The sequence below is a fragment of the Kryptolebias marmoratus genome, linkage group LG11, assembly GCF_001649575.2.
Source record: "Kryptolebias marmoratus isolate JLee-2015 linkage group LG11, ASM164957v2, whole genome shotgun sequence".
NCBI lineage: Eukaryota > Metazoa > Chordata > Actinopteri > Cyprinodontiformes > Rivulidae > Kryptolebias > Kryptolebias marmoratus.
In genome coordinates, this window is record NC_051440.1 from 3,803,458 (window position 1) to 3,818,117 (window position 14,660).

The following is a 14,660-nucleotide window of genomic DNA, read 5'->3' on the forward strand; positions in this document are numbered from 1 at the left end:
GGAACCTCTCAACCTCACACACCAGCTCAGGCTCCTTCCCCACCAGAGAGGTGACATTCCACGTCCCGAGAGCCAGCTTCTGTAGCCGAGGATCAGACCGCCAAGGTCCCCGCCTTCGGCCACTACCCATCCCACATTGCACCCGAACTACCCAAACCAATGATGTGTACTTTATAAAAAGTCAAATCTTGTGATGTTTATTATGTGTATGTTATGCTCATGATGCATATGTTTTAAGTTTTAGTTTACAATGAAATAGGCATAAGATAAGTTACAATGCTGTAGTGTAACGACCTTGTTTTCATTGGTGTGGTGTTTTGTTCTCACATTTGACATTGTTCCTGCATATTTGAGGAGTTCCCCAGCATCTTCTTGTCTCAGTTCTTTCCTGTGGCAATATCTGAATTGTAGCCTTCTGTCAGCATCATGGTCACACCCGCCTTTTTCTGGGTCGTCTTCTCTTTGTCTGCGCTCTCTCTCTGTTCCTCTACTCTGACAGATCTCAACCTGACAAGTTTGTCTTCCGTTCTCATTGTCTCAAGTAAAGTCCAAACCAAACCCACATCAGCAACTTGAACATCAGTGTCTTCCAGGTCAACGTTTGTGGAACTATGACATGTAGAAAATGCTGGTCTTTTAAAAGTACACAATATATGACTGGACACAGTACACAACAAAACATGTAGATGTTGTTGGAACTCTTTAAACAACACATATACTTCAACAAAGTAATATGTACACAGAAGAAACCACATGATATTATGAATAATGTTATATTTGCACAGTACATATGCCAAGAACACAAAAGAATATGCCACTGATACACAGCACCAACTAGACAAATAAAAGAAAAGCAATGGCAACACCATCTATACTTAAAAGTACCAGTGGAAATAATTGTTTTTTTTCTCAGTAGCTTCCATGTTTTGAGACCAGGGAATGAAATATTAATGTTGAATTGTTTCACTAGACTGGACTAATGAGACACACCCACAGAATGAAAAAAATTAAACATAAATTTTTCATAAACATAATAAAAAAAAAAAAATGAAATGCTTTAAAATCAAATAAAATGAGATGTGTCGTATTTGTCAAGTCTAGTGAAACAATTCAACATTAACTCTTGGTCAGAAGTTCACATGACTTGAAGGTTATTTAACTTTTGTTTTTTAGGTGTCATTGGTTCAGTAATTTGTTGATAGTCCCTAAGCGAACCCCCATGTTTAGGAGGAGGGAGCACAAGAAAGTGGGCTGTCCAAAATCTCACTGCCAACATTGGCAGTGGTCTGGTGCATTTCCGTTTTGTGGAGTGAGTTTGCAGTGTTTCTTACTGGTATTTGGGGGGGATTTGGTTAGTGTTAGTGTTTTTTTTATTTTTGCTGCATTTTTCCTTTGTAACTGTTTTATTGGTTGTATGTTTTTTTCTTCTATTTTCTGTGATTGAAGCATTTTTTGCAGCATTTTTCTGTTGCATTTGTTATTTTTTAGTGTTTTGGAGTTTGCATCATTCATGTGTTTGCAGCCGGTTTTGCCTTTTGCGGCACTTTTATCTGTTTGCTGCACGTTTGCTTCTGTCTGCCACCGTATCAATTAATCTGTGACAAAAGATTTATTGGTGTTGCTGGAGATTAGGCTGAGAGTGCTGGAACATCAAATATGTAAAGAGGCAATATTGTGATGTTATTGTCTTACAATCACTTTGTTATAAGTTATTCACTTCATGAATAAACGAAAGAGTCAATTGATAGCTGGCGAGAATTTATTTGAACAACTGCAATTCAAGTTTTACATGGTTCAGACAGTCTTGCATTCTGAATCTTTCTCTTGGAGAGTGGCATCATATTACTTATTTCTCTTGTTATCCCTAAGACAAATGCATAACACTAATTTACCTAACAAACAGACATTGTCTTCACAGATGAACATGTTTTTGTAACACTGGTAAAGGTTCCTGCTCCAAGTAGTTATTTTCTAGATAACTGTGACAAAACCACTGATATTCATGATACCTGAATTACATTTGCAATTTTCAATCAAAACAACTTATCCTAATATATTGTGGAAATGCAAACGCAGATACATTAATGTGAGCAAAAGATATAAACAGTTGGGCTGGTTTTGATAAGTAATTAAGAAACAAGGATTAGGAGATGACAGCTCATCCGGGATTTTATTTGGGCGCAATACTCAGGAGATCTGGACAGTCTTCTAACAAAACATCCAACTTGGTGTATCGAGAGAAAGGCTTTGTTCCCTCTTCTTTTAATATTACCAACAACAGTCAAATACAGCTTATCCAGCAGGTTTCACATACACATGGATAAAAACTTCCTTGGTACGTGGACATCTCTTTTTCCAACTTTGCCTGGGTCACCACCAAGGGCATAGGACTGAGGATGGTACTGTTTACCCAGAGCCCATTGCAGGGAGGGGCCATTAAAAAGCCTGAAACGAAAAGAGTTTTAAAAACCCTTGTTAGATATGTTAATCAAGTGAACATGGGGTCCTGCCAAGATGGTTTATTTGTACATAGGGCCCAGAATTTGGTGCTGCGCTCGTGGTCACCACAGGAATAAAGAGTACATCTTGACATGTTGGCTCCATCCGTAGGTTGCAGTAACACTTAACACTTTCCAACTTTTAGCTCTAAACAGTCATTTACCATTCTAAAAACAACCAACTTTCTTCATGGATTTATTGCTCCTGCTACACTCCTGTAAGTGTTGGCCACAATTGTGCCACTGATAACCAAAACCAAAATCCATGACAGAATTTCAGTGTTTTGTTGTTTTCTCCTTATATATGGGCTATTTGAAAAAAAAAAATTGCAATATGACCTTCTCAAAAGGTTAGAGAATTGCCTTTTAAAATAGGCCTTATTCAGCTTCTTATTTTACAGATGAAATTAGTAACTGAGAACAGCTCAGTCACCACTGAAACTCACTGAAGCTTGTCCGCTTTCTTAAATACATATTAATAAATTAAACTAGCATTTCAACCTGGAGAAACTCACAACAAAAAGAAGCTGCAATTAAATGGTTTTATTTGACATGAGTGACATAATATTTTTGGCACTCGGACCCCGGCGGAAGACGCGAGTGCCGACAATAGCAATGCGCTTCGATGAGAAGCTCAGGTTGAACATTAGAGGCGTCTTCCCCGGGCCGGACACTGGTGGTGGAGGTCGAAGAGGGAAAGGAAGCTTGAGGGAGCTGGGAAACTAGGGGTGGAGGTAGGCTGAAGTTTGGCCGGTGAACAGATGAGGCCAAGATGCAAGTCCCTTTAAACAAATTCTTGCTTGCTGATTGGATAAGCTGGAGGCACAGTCCGACGCTGATGGGCTGAGATGGAGGTGTGGTCTGATGCTGATAGACTGGAGTGGAGGTGCTCTACGCAGCGATTAGATGCAAATGAGGGTGAAGCAGGTCTTCCAGTCTGAATTTACACCTAGGCTTCATTTCTTGTAGGAATACATATTGCATGCCACCTTACAGGCCAAAATCTTTAGGGAATGAATCTCAGCTACTGCCACACCAAATTTTGGTCTAATATCTGTAAAACTGGCTAAGTTTAAACCAGTTTTGTTTTTCTTTTGATCCATAGTAGTATCACATGATGATTTACCTTTTCTTGAAAAAAATACCAAAAATTTTTATGCAGTCTTGTATACAATGGGAATTTAATGGTAGTCAGGCTGCACTGCTGCTACCATCAGAGTTCCTTTTAAGTACCAGCTTGCATTGCTATTAAGTGTTACACTGTATGAGGCAAGCAAGAATGATTTCTACCACTTATTTTCCATCTCATACAGGTCAGTCTCTATTTTGAATATCTAAAAGAGCTGAACTGAGTCTTAAGTCTCTATTTTGTCTTGCACTTTGTCTCTGTCTACATTCTAACTGAACAAGGACCATTATTCACAACTAGCAGTGACAGCCTCACCTGTGACAATAAATGCCTTCGACATGGCTTTCCCTTCCCTGCCACTGCTGAAGGCCTCCGTAATGCTCCCCATATGTGAGGCCTAATTACTTTCTCAGCCACCCTCCTGCAACAAGGTCGCACTGGCGATGCCCCCGTCCCATCCACACAATCAAATTTAGCACAAAGGAAGCTAATCTCATTCCTTCACAAGCCATTATCTTGATCAGACCCGCTTTTTTTTTTTTTACACAATTTGCAATGCTGTCCAGATGAGAGAATGACTTTTCTTTAGCAGAGTGAACGCGCTCATCAGCATCCTGCTGAGAAGCTTCAAACTGTCAGCCGGCATCCACGAACTCCAAATTGGAGTTAAATTGAAGAGGCGTCCGGCTGGATAAAGGCCAAGACAAGCAGGCCTGAGCAGCGCGTCAGCAGCAGATGTCGATGAAGGTTTTTAATGGACTTGAATTAATTCACATAGGGTGTAATTTGTCCTGTGGATGTGGGAGGCGTGCTAAGGCTGAACTTTTTCAGGGTCACGGGAGTCGTTACATTGATAGACATCTGCTGAGGCAGCCAGCAAATTTGCAAAAACTGACAGATCTGTTCTGATGCTGGGATAATGATAAATTGCCTTCCTCCTGTGCGAGGCTTCACATATGTTTAGCTGATACCTTACCTCCTGAACCAAACAACTGCTGATTTATTCTTCTTTTAACTTTCTAAACATGAATCCCTGCACTTTTTGGAACTCTGCTTGCTCCATCGTGCAAACGCTTTCGAGACAAAAAAAAGTTAATTAAGGAAGTAAATTTGTTTGTTTGATGCCATTCCTTTGCCACTCCTGAGTACATGTTGGTGTTGCTGACAAGCAGAAAAATATTGGGGTTTTGGGGAACTTTCTGTAGTTAATGTTAAGATGGGCGTTTTGTGGGGGCTGTATTCTTTGCTGCTGAACTTCTTATACTCTTATTTGGTTACTGACAAATCTCCTCCACTTTTGTTTAAAGCTTGTTTTCCTTCTTTAGACTGAATTTAGTGTTATTCTTTACAGCTAGTTCCTTCCACCAAGGAGGTTTTTGGTAGTGTTTGTTTGTCCCTTAACAAGATTACTTAAAAACTAATGAACAGGTTTTGATGAAATGTTCAGGAAATATTGGAGTTGTCACAAGAAAACAATTGATCCATTTTTTGGTGGTGATATGGATCATAATCCAGATTGAAGAATATTTTGCTAACAGATAGGCAATGTTGAGTCTAACAGTTATTTCAACCTGGAGAGACACGACAAAGAGAAGCTGCAATTAAATAGTTTTATTTGACATGAATGACATGAGATATTTGGCGCTCGGACCTCGGCGGAAGACACGAGTGCCGACAATAGCAATGCGCTTCGATGAGAAGCTCAGGTTGAGCATTAGAGGCGTCTTCCCCGGGCCGGACACTGGTGGTGGAGGTTGAAGAGGGGAAGGAAGCTTAAGAGAACTGGGAAACTAGGGGTGGAAGTGGGCTGAAGTTTGGCGAGTGAAGGGATGAGGCCATGATGGAGGTCCTTTTAAACGAAGGCTTGCTCGCTGATTGGATAAGCTGGAGGCGCGGTCTNGATGCTGATGGGCNGAGATGGAGGNCGCGGTCTGATGCTGATAGGCTGGAGTGGAGGTGCTCGACGCAGCGATTAGATGCAGGTGAGGCTGAAGCAGGTCTTCCAGTCTGAATTTACGCCTAGGCTTCATTAACAAAGTTTTAGGTAAACATGTTGTGCAATGTGAAGAGCTCAGAGTATGTGATGTGAATGACTAACAGCTTTTACCATACAAAATTTGAGTTCAAGATCTGAAACATTACAAAGTTATAGCCATTTTTTTGTGTTCTGCAGCCCTCAAAGCAATAGTTCAAAAATTTTAAAGTGGGGTTCCTGTGCAAGTTTTCTAAACAATTATGATCTTGCCTGTTCTTTGACTGCCCTCAGTTTAAAGAAACAAGGACTGATGAACTAATCCGAATGGGACAAAGACCAAAGTGGATTGCTGCCGTTTTAAAACAGTTTCAGTTTCTGTTGCAAAATATACTTGAAGCTTGTAGTAAAGGCAACACAAGGTGTTAGAAAAATACTGCATCTCAAACCTGTTTGTTACATGATTAAATTAAAGATCTATAAATGTTAGAAGAATAGAAAAAAACAAACTTTTGTGAGAAAGAAAACAAACATTTTCTTTAATAAAATTTTAACACTGAGGAATGTTGACCTGTATGAGTACTTTCTATAAATGTGAAAAATTATCAACACAAGTAGCCATTCTGAGACAATAAAGCATACATTTGCATCCTCATAAATTATTTTGTTGGCTATTTAATTGTGACTTATTTCATTGGCTTGCAAAGTCTTTACTTCTAATGACTTACAGTATTTTTATAAATGGCTTTATGTCAGTGTTTTATAATATTTTAAACTGTCATATGTGAGTAAAACTGCACTTTCTTTCCCCTAAGCATTTTGGTTAAATGTTTAATTTTCTGATGGATTTCATAGAAAGAGCACACTGTGTGGCTGGATGTTGATTAATGAAGTGGCTAACATGCTAGGAAATGGTTAGCACAAACTTGTCTAACCACAAAATTTTTTTCATATATTTGCATAAAGCTAAACATAAAAATAGCTAAATCAAGCCTTTCCTTTTGTGTTTATGAATATCATTAATATTCAGTTCTATTTTCTTTCTGGTCAAAACCACATAGAGCCCCAGCAGAAGGACCAAGGTGCAGCATGTGGCCACAGAGCCACAGTTTGCAGACCCCTTGACTTGTCATTATTAGCTCTTCCGTATGGTCAAAATGAATCCACTTCTAAAGCAGATTCCCGCTGTCTTAAGTTAACTCCAATGCTTAAAATTTCACATGCAAACCTTTTTACTGCCGTCAGTTTTGCATGACATGGTTATTTAGAGGAAATATGAAATTCCTGACACATGTAACCCCTGGATGACCTGGAAATGCTATAGCTATCTGCTACTGTTAAGATTTCCACTTACCATAAAATTTTATATATCCCTATACAGTGATATTCTTTGGTCTTGGACCCTTTTGGACTAGCTATTTGCTAGTCAGTCCTGTCAGACTTAAACTTTATTTCTCCAAAGTGAGGTTATTCAACAGGTTTGTATAATTTGTTTACAATCTTTCCATAAATCCAAACCTAAAAGTATGAAGCATCCACAGCTGAGGCTTCCATGCCTCAAAAAGTTTTCATACTGCTTGAACTTCCATTTTGTCACAATATCACCACAGACTTTAAAATATTTTATTGGGATTTTATGTGATAGACCAACACAAAGTAGTGGAAAGAAAGCAATAATATGATTTTAAAAATCACTCACAAATAGAAAACTGAAAAGTATAGGGTGAGTTTGTATTCAGCCTATTTTTTTTCATAATCTGAACTAAAACCCAACCAGTTACCTTTAAAAGTCACCCAATTAGTAGAGTCCACTTATCTGTCATTTAATCTCAGTATAAAGCTAGCTGTGCTGTGAAGGCCTCAGATTTGTGTTGCAGAGCATTAGTGATGAAATGGCATCATGAAGACCAAGGAACACACCAGCCAGGTCTGGGGATAAAGCTGTTGAGACGTTTAAAGCAAAGTTAAGTTATAAGACAAGCTTCGAACGTCGCACAGAGCTCTGTTCAATCCATCATCTGAAAATGGAAAGAGTACAGAACAACTGCAAACCCAAACAATGTGTTTTCGTCCACCTAATCTGACAGGCCGGCAAGAGAGCATTAATCTGAGAAGCAGCCAAGAAGCCCATGGTAACTCTGGGGGTGGTGCAGGTTTTCACAGGAGAGTCTGTCCACAGAACAACTATTAGTCATGCGCTCCACACATCTGGCATTTATGGAAGAGAGGCAAAAAGAAAGCTGTTGTTGAAAGAAATACATAAGAAGTCCTGTTTGCAGTTTGACCCAAGACACAGCAAACATGTGGAAGAAGCGGCTCTGCGCAGATGAGACCTAAATGTAACTTTTTGGCCTAATTGCAAAGTGTTATGCGTGGCAGAAAACTAACACTGCATGTCAGCCTAAGCACACCACCCCCTCTGTGAAACATGGTAGTGACAGCAGCATGCTGTGGGGATGCATTCCTTCAGCAGGGACAGGGACGCTGGTCAGGGTAGGATGGTGAGATGGATGAAGCTAAAAAGCCCTTCACAGTTATGCGCTACTTTGTGTTGGTCTATCACATAAAATCCCCAGAAAATACTTGGAAGTTTCTTGTTGGCACTGAAGGTTTGGAATATGTAAGAAATGTGCAGTTTTCAGCCAACTTGCTCACTTGCCGTGGACATCGTCTTCTTCCTTGCTTGTTGTTTTGCAGGGACCAAAAAAAAAAAAGGGTTCTTCATTTTTAATCCCATCAACAAAACACAGATTAGTCTGACATTTGTTTGGCCGTGAGAAACTGGCAGCGATCCACTGGTCTGAAAGCTCAAACTGATCTGTGTGTTTATTATTCCCTCAGTCATTTTGAGAAAGAAATTAGATTCAGATGTTGCTTGTCGAGTGTTGCTCTTTACAAGCAAGTAAAAAGAAGGATGCCTAAAGACAACAAGGCCCGTTGTTCTTTCAAATTACACTTGTTGCAAACATCCTGCAGTGTTACATCCTGACAGCCCATCCACTGGTGTATACCTTTTTTAAAAATCCCATTTTGCAAAACACACAGTCTGTTTAAGCTTTTTGTAGCAGCAAAATTGTTCTGGGAAGAAAAAGAAAGGGGGGAAAAATAAGACTACAGCTGTATCAACCTGCAGCCTGTGTGTCATTTAAAGAGAAAACACTGACTTATGGAGATCAGTTACAACAGAAGTTATTGTAAACCTTTTCAGTCTGCTGCCGTCACACAAGCGTCTGGAGCTCCACTCCTGCAGTTTACTGGAGTCAATCCACAGTAAAGTTTCTGCAGCTTTTATTGAGAATGTGTGAAGTTTTCACAGGATCACCTTTAAATCTCTCTCCTTTTATTAAACTGTCACGGCTTTACAGTTTTTATGTATTTTGAATCATTAGACAAAGGTTCACTATCAACAATTATAAATACAAGCACATTTTATTTGTCAAAGACTGACTTTTATTTTCATGCTTTCCCCTAATGCTGTCAACCAATCTGGATTCATTCTGGGACATACTGCCACCTGCTGCTGGTCCTTCTACATGTGCAAGGTAAAAATGAACTGCAATAAACAAAACAGTATAATGCCCTCTCTTTTATGATTATTAGAAGTGTAAATAAATGAAAATCATTCAAATTGTCATTTATTAATTTTATTCAGAAGACACAGATGTTTACTTTGACTTGTCATTCACAGAAGACTCAGTTATCTCTGTGCAGACCTGATTATAACTGCGAACAAACCCGATGTGTCTTTTGTTTTAAATAATACTAATTAAGGTATTGCCAGCTTCCCTGGAGGAAGAGTGCTCGGTGATAAGAGTAGGGGTCAAGGTCACAGTGTCTCAGATTTATCTTGTTTGGAGCCATAATGCCTGCCGATATCATGAAAACATGTCTGTCTGTGAAGACAGTGAGGATTCATGCGTGATTGTATGTGTTTGTGTGTGTGTTATCAGATTGACTGCAGAAAGCCCTATAAAAAACCCCAACAAGTTTCAGTCTTGGTACTTTGGAAGGAAGAGAGACTATCCATTCATGTAAAACAGTTTGTTGTTAAGTAATTGTTTCAATAAATAACACATTTCCCCTTCAGCTGTCAACCTTTGAGTTCTTTGTTTAGGCATGAAGTAAAATTACCCACAACACCTTGTTAGAACCATCACCACATCTACATATATCTATTGATATTCTGTGTTTTTAACTGTTTTGTTGCGGGAGGCCCATCTTGTGGCTACAAATGTTATATAGTGTTATTAGTGTTATTAATAAACAGCAAATGAAATGAATATTAATTTACTGTAACGGACATGAGAAAAAGTTTTGGAGTTGTTTGCCTGTAATTGTGATAGAGTGAGCTCTTTAAACTGTTCAGTTCTATGTTTTCAAAGTTGTCAGGACTTTCCTAAAGAAAATTACAAAGAGAACAAAATGACTTGTGTTGACTTGTTATTAGAATCGTGTCTGGTTGCTCTGTCACTAAGCATGTAACTATTCTGTTCATAAAATGCATTGTCTCGAAAGGTGGGCAATCGTATAATTACCTGCGTTTGAGTCTGTGTGTGTGTTCTTTTGTCTGCCTGTTTGAAAAGTTTCTCACAAACCACTGGATGGGTTTGAATGAACCTTTCAGAAAGTAATCATTCGATATACATCTACAGCTGATGAATCTTTGGAGTCAACCTGATTTAAGATGGCCACCACAGCTAATCAACCTTAGCAAACACAAAAAATGCTTTACCTAAGTCAGTTTGACATATGAAGCTAAAGTTTAGTGAGCTGAGACAGATCCCCAACACATAATTTGAGCTCTAAGAGATCGCACCACACCTTTGTTTTAAATGTTGGCATCAGTGTATTTATCCAGAGGAAGCTACGTTTTATTTACAACTATTTCGTGCTGCATGATGTTTAAAGCAGACACAGAAAGTTGCTCGCTAATTTTTTTTGGATAGCATTGGTCTCTGATGTAAAAGGGGATGAAACACACACAGGACTGGTATTTCAACAAAGTTAAGCAAGTTTTTACATCTTTTTTTGCGTCCAAAAGTTTTACATGTTTTTAAATACACTGATGAATAATTCTGACAACTCAGTGGATGAAAAATAAACAAGCTCGCATTTTGAAAAAATAAAATTAAAAAAAAATTTGTTCAGACTTTCAGATGTTTTAATTTGTCTGAACAGTTTGTACTTTAAACCAATATTTTTTCTTGTCATAAAAAAATAAACAGAGCATCAACAGAATTCAAGGTACATTTTCACCCCTCTGGAGTAACATCAAATCACATCTACTCTCATCTCATTAATTTTCAAACTGACATGATATTAATAACAATCAGTTCAAATATATATTGTTTTAGATTTGCCAAGATGCCTCATTGTGAAGTTGAAATTCCGTACCTGTCGTTTTCTTTCAGTGAGTTGTTTTTTTCATGAAACAACGCTTGTATTTTGTGCCTCTTCAGATCCGAGCATCAGACTACTAAAGCAAGAGCGCCCTCTGCTGCTCGTGAGCAACTTATGCACAGATGAGGAGAATAAAACCTGAGGCTGCTTTGTGACCTTTATACATGTGAGGTCTGACCTTTCCACATGGCACCTGAACGATTGGGTCCCATTAGACGGATCGGCCCCAAGCCTCCGCTGGCATTTAGCTGCGTCTCTGGATGAGAACAGTCATTGGAATTACAGCCTGACTACAGATCTCCAATCAGCAGATAAAAAGGACAGAAAGACAGAAAAGGGGAAAGTTTGTCGTCCTTTTTTTTTATTGCTAATTGGTAAGAACATAGACTCTGTCGCAGTAGGAAGGCCATTAAACATGACCACTCAACTTCAAAATCCAATCTTCTCCAGCAGAGCAGGTGGATTTTATTTTACAGGATGTTTGTCTCCGCAGCTTCAGCTGATGTTCCAACACGAAAGAGGTGAAAGCCATTTTCTCTTGTGATTAGCTAAACATCTCATGGACAAATTTTATCAAAACTTGCAGAAAGGTATCATTGCCTATAGATCTACATCTGATTACCTTTTGAAGTCACCCCAGTTCAAGATGGCTGCCACAGTCAACTGACCTGACCAAAAACACACAAAAATGGCTAAATCCCAGTCAGTTTTACAGATATTGAGCTCAAATTTGGTGTAACTAGCTAAGACTGATCCCCAACACATTTTCTGAGCATTATTAAAATGCTTGAAAGATCTTTTGTTTAAAATCTTCCCATGAACTATTTAAAGTCAATTCAGTCGGTCTGTTAGCAAAGTACCTCGTTAACCACTGGATGCATTTTAACAAAACTTTTAGTAAATAATCATTTAATTCATCTCTACAAATGATTAATGTTTGGAGTCAATACAATTTAAGATGGCTGTCACAGGCAACCTTTTTAGCTCCACAGACCGGTTCATCAGACAGCATTTTCATGGACCGGCCTTTAAAGGTGTGGCGGATAAATACAACAAAATAAAATGATAAGAGCGGCATGAAAACGGGGGTATTTGTAAAAACATAATAAACATAAATCCAACGTGTACTCGCAGCTTTGTTAGCTGCGTCCTGGTATTGCGTTATCAACATGAATTACACCCTCTCCTATGAGTGAATCATTGACAGATGTAGAGGAGAGAATCTGGTCAGTTTTCAAAAAAAAATTTTGTTCAGACTCCTAAATTAAAAAAAACAGAAATACTGTAAGTTAATTATTATTTCTGTGCGGCCAGGTACCAAATGACCCACGGGCCGGTACCGGTCTGCGGCCTGGGGCTTGGGGACCTCTGCCTTAGAAAACACAAAAATAGCTATAACTCATTTTGACAACTATTGTGCCAAAATTAGGTCTGATGGTAGCTGAGAGTCAACTTTACATTGAGAAAAGTCACTTTTAAAATTCTCCCTTGTTATCTTATCTTCTAATTGGCTGAGATCATTAACTTTAACTGTACCTGTGTGAAAGTGTTTTTTATTTTTTTAACATCTCTCTTCCCTCTGCTCTGCCCTGTGACTCCCAGCTTTAAAAACCAAGTTTCAAAGAGCACCAAAGCATCTGATTTGGAGCTGAAACTGACATTTATCAGCGCTTAGACTCTTAGTAGTGAAAGTAAAGTTTTAATTGAACTGCTGAAGTCTGGTTCTTGTTTAAAACAACGGTCAGCACATCACAGACTTTTAAGGACAAAGAACAGTGTTGATCTTACAAGCCCTGCTTACCAGTTTTAATGTCAAAATGTTCTCATTGTCTCTCTACGTGACAGTCACTTCTGTTATCTGGCATTAAACAGCTGAATCTGTAAAAGCCCAGTTTTTGAAAAACTACAGACGGGAAAAACAATATAAACTGATTGAATGTCTTTAACTACTGTTGTGGAAGAAAATCAATTTCCAGGCACTGTTAGATGAAAACATTCAAACAGGTTTATTTATGTGTGGTGCACGACAGACAGAGAGCCTTAAATACAATTAATAATTAACATCAGAGTCCCAGGTCCGAACGGGAAGTTCCATATCAAAGATCTACCTACAGAGTCCACACAGGAGCTTAAATCTAAGATATTAGAATATTGGTAGGCAAGGAGAAGAGACAGAAAGCAAGGTCAGTCTGGTTTCAGTGAAGAGTAACAGAGTCATTTCATGAAAACCTCATAGGCTGTGGAATTCAGACATTACACAGTCAGGTGTTGTCTTATAAAAACCTTGCCACCACACTACTATCTCATTGGGCTGCGACTGTTGAAGACACAAAATCACAAGAAAATATTTTTTCCTTGGATTCACACTTAATGGACCCATTTGTGTTTGTTGCACAAACTCCCAGCAAGATTTGAGAGGAAATTTCTCTGCCACTGTTGCACAACAAATTTGCAACAAAATTGTAAATTTTTGACACTTGCCACTTAACAGTCACATGAAATTTGAGAACCCTCGCAAATGTGTTGATACATTTTGGAAACGTCCTTGTAGATGTTCACAATCTGTTGCCAACAGTTGCAGCCCAGCGATGCACAGGTTTTAGAGGTCCTGTCTACTCTACTTGAGAGGTCTTCTGAGGCATTTTCACCTGCCCTTTATACACAAATGATTTTTAAAAATACTTTCCAATTTGGAGAATTTTACAACCTCTGTTTTTGGTGCCTTCGTGTGAACAGGCGATATGGAGCTTTTTAAGAAATTATGGCATAGCTGTCTCCACTTCCTCTTCTTGAGTTGCTGGATTTTCCACCAGAGCGATGCTGATAATTGCAGCTGCAGCTCATCCTGCTGTTGCTAATAGTGGCAGAAGAATACTGAACTGCTTCTGCAGAGCCTTTTGATGGCCCACTGTGGCTCAAGTGACCATGAAATATGTATCCGCCTGTCCTATATGTGCCCATAGTAAGACCAGCAATTGGCCTCCTTCAGCCCTTTCCCATTCCCAGCCAGAGATCTCCTTGGACTTCGTGACTGGGTTACCTCCTTCCGAAGAGAACACTGTAGTTCTCACCTTTGTGGGTCAATGTTCCTAGGCTGTCTATTATCTTCCTCTGACCAAGCTCACCTCAGCTATGGAAACAGCTCAACTCCTTGTCAGTTACATTTTTGGGGTATGTGTGTGTGTGGGTTGCAGGGTTTTTCTAGCAGAGCGGTGCTGATTGCTGTATCTGCAGCTCATTTGATGATTTCCTACCACTACTTCAGGCTGAGCTGAGCCACTGTTCCTCGTTGGACCGTTAACATCACTTGGTCATAGTTCACGTTTCGGCCTCCTGAGTATACTCTGTGTTTTGTCTGTTGCTCTCTTTTTTACATTCTGCACCATGTCCCAACTTTTTTAGAACTGAAGTTGGATACTATATATATATATATATATATATATATATATGTTTCAGGTCAGCCGTGAGCTAGACGCCGCTAACTCCGAGGAGCGTGAATATCCAATATCCAACTTAAAACTAACTTCACTGCAGTTGCAAACCAGTTTCCTACCCAGGTGCACGAGAGTGAGGGTAAGCTGTTTTGCACATCATGCAGTGTAATCATCGAACATAAATGCATCAACAAACACTTTGTCTCTGCAAAACGTGAGGAGAGCTG